This window comes from Hipposideros armiger, unplaced genomic scaffold, assembly GCF_001890085.2.
Source record: "Hipposideros armiger isolate ML-2016 unplaced genomic scaffold, ASM189008v1 scaffold_53, whole genome shotgun sequence".
Classification (NCBI taxonomy): domain Eukaryota; kingdom Metazoa; phylum Chordata; class Mammalia; order Chiroptera; family Hipposideridae; genus Hipposideros; species Hipposideros armiger.
In genome coordinates this window covers 36,732-55,237 of record NW_017731403.1, presented here as the reverse complement: position 1 = coordinate 55,237, position 18,506 = coordinate 36,732, and the positions used below count along the sequence as shown (strand labels likewise).

At 34.1% G+C, this 18,506-nt stretch overlaps 2 long non-coding RNA genes across 2 annotated transcripts in view; both read right to left on the bottom strand.

The window, feature by feature from the left end:
* Positions 1-5,439, bottom strand: part of LOC109381778 (uncharacterized) — an 8,810-nt gene extending 3,371 nt beyond the window's left edge. The window contains exons 1-3 of the long non-coding RNA XR_002123807.1: positions 5,364-5,439; positions 2,371-2,424; positions 1,164-1,203 (exon numbers count right to left, since the gene is read on the bottom strand). This is a non-coding gene — a long non-coding RNA (uncharacterized LOC109381778). The remainder of the gene's footprint in view (positions 1-1,163; positions 1,204-2,370; positions 2,425-5,363) is intronic.
* A 3,121-nt stretch (positions 5,440-8,560) lies between these two features.
* The window catches only part of LOC109381786 (uncharacterized), an 11,206-nt gene continuing 1,260 nt past the window's right edge, over positions 8,561-18,506 (bottom strand). The window contains exons 2-3 of the long non-coding RNA XR_002123812.1: positions 12,190-12,237; positions 8,561-8,620 (exon numbers count right to left, since the gene is read on the bottom strand). This is a non-coding gene — a long non-coding RNA (uncharacterized LOC109381786). The remainder of the gene's footprint in view (positions 8,621-12,189; positions 12,238-18,506) is intronic.

Sequence of the window (18,506 nt, the reverse complement as noted above, 5' to 3'; positions counted from 1 at the left end):
TACATCGCCGGCGACTCAGGGCAGCCCAGCTCCAGGTTGAGCTGTTGTTCAGCATCTTAGCTGTAGAGGGCAGTGTCACTGGCCCTCATATGTGGAATCCGAACTGGGGCCCTCTGGCATCCCAAGCCAGTTCTTAACCAACGCGCCACTTGGCTGGCCCCACCTTGTTCTTTTTTAATTTATTGAGTTAAATCCTTACTTCAATCATTTATTCTTGCTTGAAAGTGCTTAAAGTCTTGACTTTTCCACTGAATATGCCTTTGGTAGAGTCCTGTAAGTTTTAATACTCAGTGTTTTCATTATCTTTATTTTCTGGACATTGCATAATTTTGGTCTTTATATCTTCTTTAGTTAGAAATAGTGCATTTTTTAATTTCTGTTTCTATGAGAAAATATTAAGAATTTTAACATTCTGAAGCTAAATATGTATTAAGGGTTGAGATAAATGATATGAATAAAATATTTGCAAAAATATGTTCAGCATGGAATATGAATTTAGATAAAGTGATAGAATATACTTTTACCTCTGTGGTGTAAATTTATCAATCTGCATTTGAGTTTAATTTTGAAATTCATAGCCTACTAAGATATTAGGATAAACATATTTATTAAACATGTAGGGCCATTCAATAGCTAGCTACTAAGTTCTACTATAGCTCCATCATTGAGGTGGAAACTCTGGAAATCCCAAAGTAGAATCCATGCTTTCATATCTTTCCACCTTTCCTTAGTTCTCTAGAAATGGTAAATCACAGCTATTAAAAGGAATATTTTAATATGGATCATTTGGGACACAGAAATACAATCAGTTTAAAAGTTCTGACTCATTATTTTGGACACTGATTACCACAATAAGAACACAGACCCTTACATAAACTACTTGCATAGCAAATAACTATAATAAGGTCAATGTCCACAAAATTGATGATGATGACTATTGTGGCATAGTTTGAGGAACACATGACATGGGTAAACAAATCTGGCCCTAAATAATGGCATTTTCCATCTTAAAGCCCTCACAGCCCCTATAATTGTAGTATTTTATATAGAATAGTAATATACACATGCAATCAAATAATAGAAATATATTCAGCATAGTTAAATACGTGAATATCTAAAAACAACAGAAAATTTCAAACTGGTTTGAATTGTGAAGCACATACCATTTTAAATGTAACCTTCTGACCTTCTTCCATTGCGTGGCTGGAAAATAACAAATTAGTAATAAACCAGTGTTAACTAGGAGGAACGTTAATTTTCATAGAAAGCAGCCTAATGATCTCAATGAGTGGTACTATTTCTTCCTCTATGCAGTCTTGCTCCTTCCTTCAACCCATTCTCCAATTTGTTGCTAAAATTAGTTTCCAAATGCAAATCTTAACTATATGGCTCTCCTTAGTGTGTGCAACAAAGTTGGAATTCCTGCTGCAAATATTTCATTGGCTAATTCCTGTTGATTCTTCAAATTCAGACCTTAAAGCCTCTCTGTACCTCCCTCATTCCCCAGTCTGGGTTAAGTGCCTGTCTTTCAGAAACTATAACCCCATATATTTGACATCCTTTATCCTCTCTGGGAGATGAGCACACAGTGTGAGAAACAGATGATGTATTATAGAATTGTACATTTGAAACATATGATTTTACTAACTATTGTCACATCTAAATATTGTAACATACAATTTTGTATTTATTTGTCAATTTCCTATATTAGGCTATAAACTCCCAGAGCATAAGAATAGAATCCTATATCGCTTTATATTCCCAGCCTTTGGTACATTGTCCAGCATCAAGTAGAAATTCAATAAAGAATTGCTGCATGAATGAATGAAAATTCTCTGGTAATGTATTAGGGATACAAACATTTTAGAAAGTATAGCTGCTTAGAAAGAAACTCACATTTCAGACATTTGGATACACAAAATACTAAATACAAAGTTTTATCTACTTATAGCTTCTATTGTAGTTAATTCTTTTACTTTGAAAAGCTTGTGAAAACAGTCATAACTCTTCCAATCTATTGAATTAAACATTTAGTAACTGATTCTTTAGAACTTCGGGAGTAATACATCTTTAAGGCACTCTTTTCCTGAACATGAAATGTTATGAAACTAAACTGTGAAATAGATGAATGTCATTTGGGGTATTTACAAACATTAGGAGTGGATAAGGAAAGAGGTCAGAGATGCCATAATACTGAAGCAATAAGGTGGTGACAGAAGTGAATCTGACTACAACACCTGTTGTCAAATATCTATAAACAAACTTCAAAATTTAATTAAAACTTATGAGGTAATGTAAATAAATGCACAGTGAAATTATTTTTCAATTTTGGTATTGAATGTTGTTTTAAAAAATAAAGTACGTACATACCCTGAATAAAAAGTATCTTCGATTTGGTCTTGCAATAGGACCTTGGAATTGTTCCTGAAGAGAAAATGAGGGCATTACAAATCAAATAACAGTGAAAATATGCACAAATCCTTCCTGAGAGTATAGTGAAGCTCAAAGTTATTTTAAACTATCATAATTAAACAAAGAGGGAATCCAAGACTTGAGTATATAATTTATATCAATAGCTAATCTCTGTATTTATACCTGAACAATTTTCAACAACTAGCAGTATCATCAGAATGTTGTATTTTAAAATAATTTCCTTATCAATACAACAGATTCTATTTTCAGGAAGTTTGTCAGTTGTATGTGTACTCATCAATAAGTAGAAAGAGGAATGACAGACACTGCATAGATAATTAATTATATTTAAAATCTCCTTACAGCATTTTATTAGAGCAAAATAATTTATTTGAAAAAACATATTGTATGTGCTAACACAAGAACAGAGAAAAATATAAAATAGAATTATGTAACATCTAAAACACATAATATTTCTATAGAAATTAAGGGACAACTTTGGTAAACATATTTATTCAATGAGATTTCAGAAGAGATTTTCCCAATATGATTATATTTACAGAAATGGTAATGAAAAAATATGAAATAGCAACAAACCAATTATTCATAATGGGTATATTTTGAAGTGTTTCCTTTCTTAAAACATTTCATTTTAAACTTAATGGAAAACATATTTAACATTTTATGTTTTCCATAAAATTGGTTTGTATATCTCCCTATTTTCAACAACTACTTATTACAAAAATATCAAGATGGCAATCACTATGAAATTTGTCAACAGGACCCTTTCAAATTATTCCATAATATAAGTTAAATCATATTTTTAAAATTCTGAAAAATAGCTCTCACATCTATTAAAATTCTGAAAGCCTTGCTTTACAAGAAATATATCCTAAATTCTCATCCTGACTATAAATCCCCCTGTTAATTAAAAGATTAAAAATTTTAATATTCAAAAATGTACACTAGACACTATACATTTATATGCTTATATAAGAAAAAAAAGAAAGGTAGGACAAAATGTAACTTAAAACTCAAATCAAAACACACAGGTGATTTTAGTCTTATCACTGGAAAGAGAACAGTATATATAAGAATTTGGGAGGTAAGGGTAAAAGAGGTATGGGGATAGAAGTAAGGATGTCTAGTAAACAAAATATAATAAGTGTTGGAATGCACTAAGATCTGAGAACATTTTCTTTAAAAACCCAAAATATGTCACTATTGAAAATATGTTTTAAAATTGGGTGACTTACGTCTAGCAAGGCTAACATTATTGTATTTCTTTTTCTACTCAGATTTTATATTTTTTTCTTTCATAGGTTCCTAGGAAACTTGTCTTGCTACAAAATACTTTTAGGAGTTATCATTTGTCCAGCAGTATATACTACCAAGTCAGAGTTCACATTTTCAGCTAGTTGTCTGGAAATAGAGTCTCACTGAAGGCAGAACATTCAAAGTACCAAGCTGGCCACAATACTGAGTATTTAGTTTAGGTTGTAAAAATAATGACACTGAAGTGATATAGTAAACTAATAACTTGTTGATATATTTTAAGAAACTGAACCTTTAAACTGAAATCTTACACTATTCATAAGTTAAGCAAACTCTTCAGAAAGTAAAAGTGAATCCAAAAAATCATATACTAAGTGCCAAAAAAATGTATTCACATTTTAAGAAAGGAAAAAACTGTATTAAAATTGTAATACTCAATATATAGCAATAACAAAAGATGAATACAAGTCATATATATACATTTTTTGGCACTTTAGGTATTACTTCTAGAAAGTTTGATAACTACCATTTTGATCTTTTTTTTGTACTGGAAATTCTACAATTTTAAGGCACTACTACAGTTCCTCTTACATTTCTCATTCAAATTGGCAGCAGATACTATGAAGCCTAGTTTAAGAATGTGAAGAATTTAGGGAGGAAATAGTGACCATAAAAATAAATTTTGAGAAATTTATTTGCCTAAAGTGTATGCATTACAAAAAGTATTTCAAGACTTTTGGTAGTATATTAAGAAGAATGAAATTAATATGGTATTTAAATTAAGGAAAAATCTGACAATAATGGATGTATCCAAGATTAGACTATAAAGGGAATTGCATGGTTAAAAAAATATTTTCTAGCCTAGAAGTCAGAAGACTGTTGTAATTTCTCATCTCACTAACTAGGATGATTTTGGGAAACACCTTTAACTGTCCTGAATTGTTTTCCCTCTGGTAAACTGAGGATAACAATACTTGTGTAAGTACCAACAGAGTTGCCTAAAGAATACAATGAAACAATACAAGACTGAAAACTATAATGCATTACAACAATGTAAGGTATTGCTTAAAAATAATACTTAGAAACTTTCATCATTGAAAGAGTTAGGATTCTTTTTAAATGAAAATAAAAACTCCACAATTTCTAGATTAAAAATGTGTTATCATAGTTATATTCATCTCTAATATAGATACTGAATTTGGGCCGTATTTTTGTTAATTGTGGAACAAACCAAAATATCTACATTTCGTTTCTGATATATTTACTTCATGAGCCTAACTCTCACTAATACTTTAAAACTTGGATAGAAAACTTGCCATCCCAGCCATTTGCCAACCTACGTCCAGAGGAGAAGTAATTTTTTTATCTTTTCTCCTGTTCCTACCTAAGGACGAGCCATACTGCTGTGTCCTTCCTCACTTGGGAGGGTCATGCTCTTTGGAAGGGAATCGAACCCCAGCTTTCCTCACTGCCCACAGCCTGAGAGAGAGGGCAAACAATTCTTTTCTTCCTGAGTGAGAAAACACTTCTGCAAACAGATGTTTTTAGGCTCACTGGGTGTTTATGTGGGTTTTATCCTGAAGAAGAGTATCTTATAAAACACAATCTGGAATTAACAAAAGAGCTGCCCTACACAGAATGAGTAGCAAAGCAAGCATGCAGTTTGGGTTACATACGTCCACTCTGAATCTCTTCATTCTTCTCTCCTGCAGTTGAGGAACCAGCTGCAGTAACGGGTGCACGACAGATGACTGAGAGACACAACCACACACACGTGATGAGCACAGAGGCGTCTCAGCATCGGCATAGCAACCGTTTTTCCTATTTGTTTGCTTTTGTTTTTATCCTTTATACTTGCTCCAGACAAAAAAGAACAAGGAAGATGCTATCTACGACATCCCTTGTGAGCATTTCAAAGAACTGCGAAGAATAAGCCAAGAGATGGAATAAAATGTGATAGCTCTATGCTAGAACCTCTGCCATTACATTGAACAAGCCCTTCCCTGAGGGCCTCAGACCTTCATCAGCTGCCAAGAAGTAAACCACCAGCCTGCATCTTTGACAGGCAAAAAAACAGTCTGTCTGCTTCCAGACTGACTCAAAATAATTAGGGACAGATGAAAATAACTCTGTGAGAATCAGTTTTCTGTTATGAAAATGTTTATCTGGAAGATTGCATTGTACACACAAATTTATAAATTATTTTATAATATTTAAAATCGACATATGGAACAAGACAACAGGTGACACAAGAAAAATGACAATGTGTGGTTGATAGCAAAAAAAGTGACTAAGATACATTTTCTCAAAATGTGAAGATGCCAAGCAGAAGAAAATGAAAGCACATTTGAGACATGTGGCTACCTGCTTCTGTTTCATTTCACAGGCATGGCTTAAATTGAACCGTTTCACAAATATTAAAATCATTTATCAAATGGATTCCTTTAAGCCCTATACAATGGTTATTTGTTAGCCAATTCAACTTGCATTTGGTTTTTAAAGTCTAACCTAACTTTCAACTCCTCATATGTAAGAATATTTAATGTGATAAACATTTAAAGCTGAGTTTAAGATTACAGTTCCCTTTCCACAGGGACATACATGTTTAAAATACACTTGCTCCTCCTTCCCTAAATTGTCCACAGTAGTGAGTCACAAGCTTAGAAAGAATAATATAGTCAAATTATTATTAAGTATTCTAGATTGAAACATCAAAGTAGGTTGCTTAGCATTTTTTAAAAGGCATACATACAAAAAGAAAAACTACCACTAAAACCACACAATTTAGAAGTGAACTGAATTTGTGTTATTGGTATCTGGCTAATCTTAGTAAAGTCTCACATTAAATGCCTAATTACAAATAAGGATAGCTTAGGAATACAAATGGATATTTCTAGTTGTATTTAATTACACTTTGACAATCATCTTTTAAAATAATGTTTAAAATGCCTTTGCACAGACCTATTTTTCCCTTGCACTAATCACCTTCTAAAACAGTATGTTTTATTTAATTATTTGCTTTTTCTTTGCTTTTAGAATGTAAGTTCCATGACAGTAGGGATTTCTTTTGTAATTTTCTATTTTATTTACTGCTATATTTCTAGTACGTAGAATTGTGATTGGCACATAGCAGATACTCAGTAAATAACTGTTGAATGAATGAATTAATTAATTAAATATACATGTAGTTTTGACATAAAAAAAGTTAAATGTGTAATAAATTTTAAAATCTATTTGTTCATACATATATAAAGTTTTAAAATAAAGAACATGAATTTTCATCTAGCTCTATAATAAACTGTACAAAACAGTTTTTTTAAAAAACCCCAAATACTAGTGATTACTAATAAGTAATTCTACAACTTACCACATTTGAATTGCCCAACTTCCGCATCTTTGAATAATGAAATAAGAACTGTTAAAAAAAGGAGTGAGATTTACTATAGACGATTAGTGGTGTTTTTTATTATTTTTTAAAGTATATATTTATGGAAATCACTTTACCCTTTTGGTATTATACTTTTCATCTGTTTTCTGTTGAAAAAATATATACAAATATTATTATATTATGTATAACATAAAATCATAATATATGTTATGTATAATATATAGTATAAAATTTATAATATAAGATTATGTCATAATTTTAAAAAACATATTACACATATGTTACATATAAAATATAAGACTGAAATTGGTTAAGCATATATTGCTCTAAAAATAAATGAGGAATTAAAGACTGTTTATAAATAAAAGTATGAACAAAGATCTTTACTCAGCATTATTCATAGGAGTAGAAAATAGGAAACATTCTAAATGTTCAACAGTGGTAGAAAGGGAAATTATGATATGATCACATATAGGATATTCAGAGAAATAGACTAGAAGGAGTCACATCAAAATATTTGTAGTTGTTATCACTAAATAATAAGATTGAGCTGTTTTTGCTTTCTTCCATAAACCATTCTATATTCCTCTCTCCCTCCAAAAATCTATGTTTTTAGAATGACTCATATTCCTTTTTGTCATTCTTTTTTGTTCTCATTTGCTTTAAATATAAAAGGAAATTCATGGAAAAACACTACTGTCATTTCTTATAATTAAGAAAAAAGTCAATTAAGTGTTTTAGAAAAATGTCACCTTTAAAAAACCCTGGGGAAAAAACAGTCGTAAACAGTTTCAGAAAACATTAATGCCTTCAAAAAATCAAGGTTTCTTTGAATTATTGTATATGAAAAGAAGGGAAGTCAGAATGTACCAGTGATCATAGGTTAAATTAGAATTGCTAATGAAAAATATAATTCTAAACCTGAGGCTTTTACCCTTAATAAGATAGTTTTAAAATAAGTACATCTATAAAATACAGAATATAAAATGAGGTATGGTACATTGTGCTATTTTTCAAGTTCCCACCTATCCTCACTTCAGGACAAATAATTTTAATAGGAAACCAAGACATCACAGTAAGAATATAATTTTCAAACTGACATTGATAATATAGTTTGCTTTTTTATTTTTTATTTTTAATGTACTCTGTAACAAAGAAAGACGCATCTCTTCTCCAATTGTAGTTTGAGTCAGGGAGAGAAAAAGAAGCAAATGACCCCACATTTCTCTCATCGGAGGTAGAACACATCTTATACTTGAGGAGGACACAGGACTTTCCAATTAGATTATTGTAAATTCCATTAGTATGTCCTTAAATTCTCAGACATCAGAGAAACAAAAGTATTTGCTTCTTATCCAAAACCAACTTATCCTCTTCTAGCTCCTCTTGTCTGGCTTCCTAAATTGGGTATATTTTCTTACAAGAGAAATTCCAAGATATCACTGAGCAAATTTTCCCTACAAATAAAACATATTTCAACTTTACCTGGGGCTTTGGCAGAGTCCCCATAATCATGAAGCAAAGCTTCTCCAATGCACTGGATGCCTAATGGAAAGGAGAAGATACACAGGCTATGCTTGTTTTAACAACATTTGCATAGAAGATACAACTGTAGAATGTTAGAAACACATGGATATTCCAACTACCCGAAATAGAATCCTTGTGGACAACTGAAACTCTGTTGGAATCCCTTGATTTCCCTTATGATAAAAACTTGCCTCCTAAAAGTAAAACCTTCTTTCCAACCAGGAAAAAAAATGTTATGCACTGTTAAGCGCTGATTAAGGCTTCCCCTCTGGTCCAGATACATGGTTCTCAGTACTTGCTAAGATTTCATGGAATTCTATGACTGAGAGTAATTAATTAGGGCAGTGCCAAAAGAGGGATTATTCTTCCCAGGTTGTAGCCAGCTCTGGATCTACATGCCAGAGCCATGAGCCTCACTGAATATTATTCATTATTGGGTAATTTGAAAACCCTGCATTTGCTCCCAAACAATGGAAGCTGGAGAGGAAGAAGCCATGCGTGGGGCATCTAATCTGAGTTACCACCCTCCCAGGCTGCTGACTGCACACCCCAGGATCAGGTTTTTCAAAGCATCTGAGCACAGAAGTAGGGCAGGGCTTTCTGTGGTTAGCAGCCAGATGGGTGTGGTGAGGAGCAGCACAAATGGACAAGCAGGGGCGAAACCTGCTTTGCACAGAATTTAGCACAGTAGTACCATGAACAGTTGATTACTTAAGAAATGCACATTGGAAATAATGAAGATCCGGAACCATGGGGTGGGGGGAGGTGACGTAATTGATGGTTAGAAACATGGGCTGTGAGGTTGAGCAGCCTCCAACTCTACAGCAGTGCGAATCCCATTTCTACTCTGTATTAGCTGTGTTGCCTTGGGCTGGTTACCTAACCTCTCTAAACTTCAGTTTTTTTCAGACATAAATCTTTGATGACAACATCACTGCAGAGAATTCTTGGAAGGATTAAATGTTGGTAAAGCTCTTAGAACAGTGCCAGGTACATAGCAATTAGTTAATAATGGTAGCATTAAAAAAAATGTGTGCCTGTAAAGTTTGATTTACAGCTGTAGTCACTCTTAATTTAGAAGACATGTCAAAAGGATTGTTTGGGACCACCAATATTCTCCACTCTGAAGAACAGTGCATGTTTGATATGGTTGGTTGTAGTTAGGGATACAGTGAGTCATGAAACAGCTGTTCTGAGCATCCTCCCTAGCGTCACAGGTCCGCTTTGTTCTCTTCCATTTGTTTGCCTACCATGTAAACAGCTGGGATAGTTATTAATAATATTAAATGGTTCATATTTATATAGTGCTTCAATAAATTACAAAAACACTTTCACATACATAATTCACATTCTGTCCTTAAAACATAGCTGTGAGGTATACAGGACAGGAACGGTTACTAAGGAATATGGTTCTAAAAGACTGCCACTTGCCCAGTACCACACCTGGCTAGTAGGTCTTCTGACCTTTACATATTCCTGTGTTATACTGATACTGACTGTTACACCTATCGCTGGGAGTTGGATGAGAGAAAAAGTAGAGTGTGAACACTGATACAACTCTCACTTTTGCTCTTCAGAAATAGAAAAACACAGGTCACTCCACAAAAATCTGGAAATAAGACCCTGAAACTTCTTTTTATGGCCAATCCAGAAATGCTGCAAAATATAAAATAATAACAAAAATATCTAGTGATGTCATTTATCAAAGATGTATCTGTTGCCTTGAAAAAGAACAAATTCAGATATATGAGTTCTCCTTGGAAACAGATTTTAAGCTGGAGGAGGCTTGGCAACAAGATTGAAGTTTGACCGAAAAAGTTTCAAAACAAATTCCATGCTTTTCCAGCAGCTCTTTACATAGAGTCATTATTTAATGAGCTACAACTATTCTTTAAGGATTTTCCTCACACTAAAATTTTAACATTTTATTGTTTTATTTGTAAACCTTAAAGATCCTTTATTTCCTATTTGGTAAAAATGTCTTGAAGCACTGTTCAGATAATCACATAAATAATAAAATAACAGTTAATGTGAAAATTAATAATTTAAAAAAATTGTATCAGGTAATGTAAAAGATTCCATAATAAATTTACCAACTTCTCCTCAAAATGTGTACAGTATCTGAATCCAATAAAAGCTTAGTTTATCTTCATGGTGTTTAGATGAGTGCTTTAAAATGTGTTCGTTTAGTTCTGCAGAAATAAAACTGATTCTGAATTTTAAGTACAATGCAAAAGCTTGTATGCTGATTAATATCCATCCCATGTTACACAGCTATCAATGCTCCTCAAGTAATTTGAAATACTATTCACAAACAGGTCTTGTTTTGGCTTCTAATGCACCTAACTTCCTGCAAATGATCCTCTGCAGACTGTGGAATTTGTTGCAGCAGGAGAAATATAGTAAAACCTTGGGTTGTGAGTGACGTGGTTTGCGAGTGTTCCGCAAGACGAGCAAACATTTCTAATACATTTTAACGTGGTAAACGAGCAATGTCTTGCAATACGAGTAGTTTGCTTCCAGAACGAATTATGCTCGCAAACCAAGGTATTACTATGTAGCACCAGTACACAAGGCTACCCACACAGGGCCAGGATGACATTCTGGAAGGACTGTGAGGAGGATATGGCACCTTGGCCATGCTATGTAGGGGGTTTGCCCAAGGCACACAGCTGATTGCTATGCAAGAGGTCAAGATAGGGCCTTTGCTAAGCCCTCTTCTCCATCCAGAAGACTCGTGATACTGGCTAAGAGAGTCAAGGCAAAAAAAAGCCAAGACACTAACACTAACTCTGTGACACCTGCTCCCAGAGATAGAGCTGCAGCTGGAAGCAGTAGCGTCCAGTAAAGATGGTATAATGAGGACACACTTATTTCCCACTCCTCATGTTTCCAGGCACAGGAGCTAGACTAACCCTCCTCAATCCCCAATCCCCTCTTACTTCTCTCCTGTGAAAAGAGGAGTGAGAATTGCCTGAGAGATGATTGAAAGGAGGAAATGGGGCATTTCCCCTTTAGTCCTTTCTCCTTAGGGAGCCAGCTCTGTTCTTGTCTGTTCTCTGCCCTATGGCAGAAAACCTGATTCTGGCAGGAGGCCCCGAGTCACTGTCTACCCCAATCTAATTCTGGAGTAGTTTTAGCAGACACACTTGGCATCGGATCTAAGGCTCCAATCACAAATTGACTCTTCAGTTACAATGATACTTTGATCTCCGTAGGTCTGATTCCATAAGTTTCTCCCCTCGTGAGTTTCAAACTCAACTAAGGGACAGGATATTAGCCCCCAAATATAGCAATCGATACATTATTTTTAATCTAACGCAGAATTTGATTTTGAAATTCGCATTTTCATTTCCAAAATATGTGCATATTATCTGCAAACCTCTTTTACTTAGACATAAAAGTCCTAGCACTTTAAAACATAAGCTCATAGCACCGATTATTACGGGCAGATGATGTAATAATTTCTAAGATGTCGACATGTTTTAATAAGTTCATAAAGTAATGACAGGTCCAAAGGGAAAAATGAAGTATTCAGCATTACACAAATGCCTACATCATCACGAAACATCTCCAACTGGAATTACCTGAGGCTGAGAACCAACGGATAGGAAAGACGAACACGCAGCATCGATCTGTAGAAAACAAAAATGCCAATTACATCTTGGAGATAGAAAATAGCAGAAAATGGAAAGCAGATTTTACAAAGTTACCTACGTAACATTAATCAAAGTTCCGTGACAGCTTAGGACTCTGGGTTTGGGAGAGAGGAGCCCCTTAAACGTTCTAAAGAAGTCTAGGGACTGGGTAGGATTTCCCAAAAATTTACCCCCAGCCACAAGGGGTATATGTCCCCAGGAACAGTTGATAATGATCATCAGAGAGTATAATAACACTTCAAACATTGCGAGAAAAAACATTGGGTATTCTTCAGCCTGAAAAATGTGAGTGGTGACTAGAAAACGGCCTTGAAATTAAGGAGCACCCTGTTATCATGTGGTACTTTATTACATATAAATCTAACTACACCATCTAAATTAAGTGACAATAGCATAAATACTAAATTAAAAGTAGCATGGTCAATAGCATATAGTAAAAACTCTCATACAACATGGGCAATCTACTAGTTTGCTATCAGGGAGCCAGCATTACAAAAGGGTTCTATTTTACAATGAAGGTGTATTCAACTACAGTCAGCAACTAGCTGTTCTCGGCCTTTATCCTAAAGAGAAAACTTGAAAGACTTTAAACTGTAATATAAAAACATTTCTTTTAATCATTTAAAAACTGTGTTGAGAAGTGAAGCACTTAGCTGATGTCTGGAGTTTTTTATGGCCTTTATTTCTTTGGCGGCCTTTTAAAATGAGACTGGAAAGAAAGGGTACCAATTCTTGCCTGTCTGGGATCACTTAGGTTGAGTCCTGTTCATAGCATGACATCTCAGGGGCCCCTTTCCAGTCCTAGAATTCTTTGTTGAACATTTGATGTAATTTCCATTCTCCCACCAAACTGAGGGGGAAATTATCATACTCTTCAGGCATCATTTCTCAAGATCCTGATTGCTTCCAAGTTAAATATGTCCTAAAATATGATTTTCTAATTTAGAATAACAAAGGTGTCCAATGTTATAGAAAAACATAAGCTTATGTCTCTCTCCTTTTTCTCCTCAGTGAACTTGTCATATTCTCTATATATCATAAATACTTGGGGGAATTGATGTATTCTACTTGTCCCTGTGGCCACTCACCTGCCGCCTCTTCCATGCTATACAAACCCAGAATCATGAAGGCGCATGCATGTAGACACACACACACACACACACACACATACACACGGTGATAAACTTCTTGAGGGAAGGGCTAGGCCATATCTAACTTGCTCCGAATAAGTGTTCAATAAGTCTCATTTAATTAAATTTAATTGAATTTCTTGAAAAATAAAATAAGAGAAGTTAATTGTGAGGGGAAAGACAAAAAGATACCCTTTTAAGTTCTGGATTGTGACCAGTGCATAATAGATCACCTCCAAATGTTATTTACTGTGATTTAGCAGATAAGGAGGATGTGGTTCCTGCTGAAATTTTTGTGGTGCTTAGGTATCTGAAGACATCACAAGATCGGGGGAAAGCTGTCAGCCACAGAACAGGCTGCCCATCTGTGTTGAGGTGGCTGTGTCTGTGTCTAAGAATAGAGAATCCTTGAGCCTCAGGGTTAACTAATCAGTGCACCAAGATTGTCTGAATAAAAACATCAGAAGAAGAAAAACAACACCAATTAATCAAATTAGGAGGCAATTGGAAAGCTTTTCAGTCTTCGTTCTCCTTTTTAAAAGGCACAGCAACATTGCTCACCCACTTTCCATTTGTTCATTATACTCAGATTATGTCTCTAATGGTTTTAGTCGCCACCAATTGTTTTTGAGAACTCTAATGAGTCCATTGATGAATCTGTTTGAAAATGTATTAAGATGTAACTGGTATTTTTGTTTTTTACAGATAGACTGTGCTTGTTCAGCTTTCCTGTCCATTGAGTCTCTGTGTTGCTAGTGTTCTTAGCATCTTAACTTCTTTAAATATTTTTTTCTTAAAGAGTTTATAGTGCCTTTACAACTCTGAGTTTTTCTCAGCATTATCATCTAAAATATTTTTTCAAAGATTGCCCACAGAAATATAGATGATTTCAAGCTAAAGTAAATGTTTCTGATTTATACATTAGTATCTGTTGTCTAAATTACTCAACTTACATATATACTTCCAGTGTATATTTTCCCAGTGTGTATAAAGGCAAAGGCCCTTATAATAGACTATAAATTTCTATGCTATTAAAGACTATTTAGTACTTGGCACTTACCATCTGTCTTGTCTTTTCCGTTACGAATTTTGTTGGGGGTGGCTTAGGTACAAAGGGTATTTCTCCTCAGTTCATAGCTCACTATCATCATTGGACTCCATTTATTTATTCCTTTTATATTTCCATTTCCTACTCCTATTCCATCCTCCCATAGGCAACTCTTCTAATGTATTGGATGTGGATCCTCCACTTGCTTAGGTTCTTCTAAAATCTGCTCTGTTGTTTGATGTGCATGTATAGCTTTCTCTTACTTTTTGCAATTAACGCTGTACTTCGAGATCTATCCATATTACTGGGTGCATCTACTATGTTGTTGCTAACTGCTGTAGAGCACTCTACAATGTACACCAACCACACATTGCATACCTAGTCCCTGCTGAAGGACAACTATTCCTCAGTTCCTCCCAATATCTCCTTGCACCTGCCCTCCAATTACAGATCTGTAGGACAATATCTTTGGACTATGTAAACAAGAGAGGGAACACTAGACCATGAGGATATCCAGGTTGCTTTCCAGATGGCTCCAGAGTTGAAACTCTCACCAGCAAAGCATGAGGGTTCATACACCCTACACACCCTTGCTAATACTTGCCGTTATTTAGATTTCAAGTTTTTGGCCATCTAATGAATGAAAAGTGACACTTTGCTGTTGTCTTATTTTTCATTTCATTATTACTACTGAATTTGAGCATTTCTTTAGATGCTTTTTGGACTTTCAGGTTTCGTCTTTTAAATCGTCCTATCCTTTGACTATTTTTAGTTTGGATTCCTGTCTTTATCCAATTGATTTGATACTGTTTCTTAGGTGTTTTAGAAATTAATCCCTTACCAGTTTTAGACATTGTTAATATCTTCTTTCAAAGGCTCTTACCTTTTTCCGTGGAATCTTTTATTGAAAGAAATCCTTACTTTTAATATAATTCAGTTCATCATGTTTTTGGCCTTATGATTTATATTTGAAGTTTTATTTAAGAAGTCTTACCCTGCTTCTAGCTCACAACGATGTTTTCCTAATAGAAAATATATTCTATTAATTATAATTTTACCCTGTATATTTAGATCTTTAATTCACTTCAGGCCCACCTTTGGGTGTTAAGTTTTATTTTTGTCTATACAGCAAGCTAGTTTCTCTCTCATTTACCAAACAATCTGTCCTTTTCCCACTGAATTTTAGTGTCACTTTCATTGTAAGTTAAGTTTATGTGTATGTGCATGTCTGTCTTATTGGGTTCTCCCAGAAACAGACCTTGAAATAAGGATGTGGACATAAGTAGATCTAGGGGGAGATGACCCAAGAAGCACTAGCAGAAGAGTAGAGAAGTAAAGCAAGGAAGAAAAGGAATCCAATAAACAGAATGTTATCAAGCAGATTACCACTGTGGGTAACTGGGGTCAATAAGTCTAAGGAACTGGGTGCAATGTAGAACTAAGAGTTACCCCAACTGAAGGCCGAGGCAGCTAAAGTATTTACCCACCACCTCACTTGAGCCACCAACTGAGGACTGCTCTCAGTGGGGGCATTTATTTACTCCCAGGCATTTCATGAACACAGGCCAAGCAGGCAGGGTCACAGGGAGTGCAATTAGAAACAGCAAGTTTGGAGTTCCCTAGAATGTAGTTCCCAAGTAGTGAGTTCCATTCACTGCCAAAGGGATATAACAGGGCACTCACAGCGCCTGCTAAGCTCTCCAAGCTCTAGCCTCTGTTCCATTGGTTCATTTATCTGTTCTTGTGCCATTACCTTTTTCATTACTAGAGTTTTATAGTACTTCTTGATAGCTGGTAGGTTAAGTTCTTATTCTTTGCTCTTTATATTTAAAATTTCCTTAGCTATTTGTAGACCTATATTTTTCCATATCAATTTTAGGTTCAATTTATGACATTTCTGGAAGAAAAAATTAAATGAAATTGTGATTGAGGTTACATTGATTTTTATGGGATTTACATCGCTTAATTTGGGGATAATTTATATTTTTATTACGTTAAATTAATTGTTCCATCAAAGAGCAAACAATGTCTCTCCATATATTTACATCATCTATTTCCTTTATTAAAATTTAATGTTTTTCTCCATAAAGTTATTGTATTTTTTTGGTTAGGTCCATTCCTAAATACTTACAGTTTTTGTTGCCGTTGTGAATGATATAATATTTTAAACTTTATTTTTATGTTACTTTTTCCTAGTGAAAAGAAATGTTATTGATTTTTGTGTATTGGTATTATATCCAAAACTCTTCTCAACTCTCATCTTAGCTCTAACACTGAAAGAGCAAGGAATTTCTTAATGTAATTCATCATGATTATAGATTAAAAGAGAAAAGGGATACAGCTTATCTTAATATTGATATAGATAAAGTACTTGGCTAAGTTCAAATTTGATTTAGGATTAACAAAACTCTCAGCAAGACAGGAAACTTAACCTTAACTGGGTAAAGGTTATATAACAAAATTCTAGAGCAAATTTATGTTTTGTTTGGAAGGTCTAGATACATTTACTATGTAACAGTACTGGAGACCTTGGGGCTGGGAGAGGGGGAGCGTGGGGAAAAGAAATTGTTTCTTCAGTGCTTATTGTTTTACTATTGCACCTTTGTGGCATCACATATTTTTCTTGGGATTTATCCATTGCATCTAACTTTTCAAAAGTATTACCATATAGCTGTCCATAGTACTTCTTTTTGTTTATGGCTTTATTGAGATATAATTCATACACCATACAATTCACCAATTTAAAGAGCACAATTCAATGGTTTTAGTACCATTTACAGAGTTGTACAACCATTACCTGTCAATTGTCCATAATACTTTTTAAAAACATTTTTAAATCTCTATTTTTCTTGGTAGTCTACCCTTTTTCAGTCTATATCATGTTTTTCCTTATTTTCCCTCTGACTTTTGAAATCAGGACTGCCAATGCCTATTAACATTTGAAAGAACAAATGTTTGGTTTTGTTACATTGATTTGTTCTCCCCTTCTCTCTTTATAAAATTTATTTTTGCCCTTATTTTTATTATTTACTTTATTCTTGTTTCTTTGAATTTTTCTTGTTGTAATTTTTCACCATATTTTTTAGTTGAATGCTTAGCTTGTTTTTAAATTTTCTCCCTGATAAATAGGTATATATATGAAGCTAAAATTTCTCTCTAGCTACTGTTACAGCTGTAGTCTACAAATTTTGACTTATAATTTTATGTTACTCAGTTCTAAGTATTTTGTAATTTCCCTTTTAGCCCAGAGTTATTTACCAAAATGCTATTTATTTTCCAAATAGATGAGATATTTAAGTTATATTTTTATTAATTTCTGATTTTATTTTATTATGATTGGAAAATATTTTCAATGGATCCTTTCTAAATGGAAACTTTCTTTGTGTTATAACACATGGTCTTTTTTTTTTCTATGTTCCAAATATACTCAAAAAGAGTATGTATACTATTAAGTGTAGGCTTTTTTTTTTTAGCTCAGCTATTCTGCCACCTGTTGGCAGCTCAGCGGCAGCTCAGCTTTGGGCATCGAACCGGCGATCCTGTTGCTCAGAACTCACACTCTTGAGCGAGCTCTTAACCAACTGAGCCACTTGGCCAACCCAAGTGCAGGTTTTAAAAAATATTTCTAATAGCTCAAACTTATTGATTGTATGGTTAGGACTTTAACATATCTACTTATGTGTTATCTGTTTAACTATCAGTTTTGAGATAGATGTATTAAAGTCTCCAACTACTATTCATTTACCTATTTTTCCTTGAAGTTCTGTCAATTGTTAAATAAGTTTAGAGAGTTTTTTTTTTTTGGTAATATACATTAATGATAGTTATATTTTTTTGCTTGTTCTTTATTTTTTAAAACACACATGTGCTTTTTTTTTTTAAAGATTTTTTATTGGGGAATTGGGGGAAGGGGAACAGATAAGTTGCTGTCCTTTTGTTCTTCAGTCTAGTTGTGGAGGACGTTGCTTCACTGGCCCAAGTTGGCATCATCATTGCACTCTTCCTGGGTGAGGCACAGCAGTCGCCAGCTTCTGGACAGCCACTCACAGCGGCTGCTGGCCGCTCAC